Source organism: Oncorhynchus mykiss, chromosome 12 (assembly GCF_057628025.1).
Source record: "Oncorhynchus mykiss isolate SJ-2025 chromosome 12, ASM5762802v1, whole genome shotgun sequence".
Taxonomy (NCBI): domain Eukaryota; kingdom Metazoa; phylum Chordata; class Actinopteri; order Salmoniformes; family Salmonidae; genus Oncorhynchus; species Oncorhynchus mykiss.
The window spans coordinates 32,710,023-32,712,067 of NC_143033.1; the positions used below are offsets into that span (position 1 = coordinate 32,710,023).

At 41.9% G+C, this 2,045-nt stretch overlaps 1 pseudogene across 1 annotated transcript; it reads left to right on the top strand.

Annotated features, from left to right (window-relative positions):
* The first annotated feature begins 3 nt into the window (after positions 1 to 3).
* LOC110537456 (52 kDa repressor of the inhibitor of the protein kinase pseudogene) lies at positions 4 to 1,933 on the top strand (annotated as a pseudogene). Its single transcript, XR_016485038.1, has one exon. The product of XR_016485038.1 is annotated as a 52 kDa repressor of the inhibitor of the protein kinase pseudogene (transcript).
* The last annotated feature ends 112 nt before the right edge of the window (positions 1,934 to 2,045 follow it).

The window sequence follows — 2,045 nt, forward strand, 5'->3', positions numbered from 1 at the left end:
GAGTGCCATATCCCCATATTCTTAAGTTTTTTTTTAACCAGGCCAACTGCTTGCGGGAGAAGTTTGTGGGATTCATTCCTTTTGAGGGAGATGAGGAGACCCTGATGGAGAGGCTGCTGACTGAGGTGACAAAAAAATGTGGCTTGAATATGGACTACTGCAGAGGGCAGGCCCACTTAAGCTCCTGTTTGCATTCTTGCAAAATGAAAGCCATTGCAACCAAACTCACAGAAGTATCCCACAGCAGTGCACACACACCAAGTTCCACCTGTGCCTTGAAAGTCTCACTGGCAAGTGGAGTGGCTTTGACAGGCATTCAGATTGTCATGTCTACTTTCAAGAATATTGATTATTTTGGAATCTCTACTGCTCTGCGTAGATGGTGTTCATGACGATGAAGATCTGAGGTTGAATGACCAAGACACACATGATGCCTTGGAGATAGAGGCTCTGGCTGATTTTGAGTTTGTTGCAGCGTTGGTGTTTTTCAGTACAACCATGTCATTCACAACAGCCTTCGGCAAGAACTTGCAAAGGCCAACGATAGAAGTCTACTTTGCTGCAAGCAGCTTGACCGCTGTGTTGCACTTGCTGAACGAGGTCTTGGATAACATTGAGGGGTACCATGATTTCTACCTACTTGAGAAAGCACCGCCCAGAAGCTGGAACAGAAATCCAGCCCGAGAGCTACTTCAAAGAGCACCTGACTGCCCCAGTGGTGAGCCAGGTCATCAAAGAACTGAACAACCTCTTTTCTGAGAACCACCTTAACGCCCTGAGATATTTGACGCTCGTCCCTGCTGTCATGGGGCAGCTGAAATTCAACATGTCTGAAGATAACAACGTGGAGATGTACAGGAACGACCTTCCCAACGCAGACACTCCCCCTGCTGAGCTTCACTGCTGGAGGGTGAAGTGGAAGCATAGGGGCAAGGTGACCCTGCCCTTCACCGTCCATGAGACGCTGCAGTTTTGCTGAAGTGAAGTTCTTCCCCAATGTGCTTGCATTCTTGAGGGTGCTCAGCAACCTGCCAGTCCTGGGCCTTGAGGATGTCGACGGCAATGCTTCTTGTAAATGTTTTCAGATGTACCTGCAGAACACACCTGACAAACACAGATTCCAAGAGTCTGGCATTTCTAAACATACATTATAATGCCAGACATGACCTGGACTTTATGGTTGATGGTTATGTTAAGATGTACCCTCACAATGAAAGTTAAATCCAATTAATTTCATGACCCTAATGAGCAAGAATGCCAGCCTGTTGACTTGTTCTTGTATAAATTGTGGTCTGTCTTCAGCATTTGTGACGAGCTGACCTCTTACTTATTGGATGTTTGATATGTTGACTTGAAACCACTTATTTTGGCTGTATAAAGTTGATCAATGACCATTGCAAGTTTGAGGGAATCATTAGATTTAGTATGCACCAAAACACTTAGTTGAAACTAAAGTTTTTTGTGATTTGAATTTATGTATAGGTCATTTTTTAAATGTTTATGCAACTGGTTATGTAAATTATAGAACTGAAAATGTATTCTTATTACATAAGTCTTCTGGAAGTACTTTCTTCTAAGACCAATGTGCTTGAAATACAGTTACATTTGTGTCATTTAGCAGATGATCTTATCCAATGCGACTTACAGGGGCAATTAGGGTTAAGTGCCTTGCTCAAGGGCGCATCTTCAGATTTTTTTACCTAGTCGGCTTGGCGATTCGAAACCAGTGACCTTTCGGTTACTGGCCGAACGCCCTTAACTGTTAGGCTACCTGCTTTGATCTAAGACTGTGTTCTTTCTTGTAAGAATGATTACAAATAAAGATCAACGTTTTTGATTCAGTCTAATAAGAATTGCTATTATTGTCATACATTTATTTACACCATTTTATTGTGTGATAGCTGCATTTCTGAAATAAATTGTTGAAAATGTTTCTTTCCTCATTGACTTTGATCACACAATTCACAGTAAAGTGCATTTTTTTCTCAATGTATGTCTATGATGTAGCTATTTCTGTTATAACCACCGTTTTCAAAGCTTTTAAT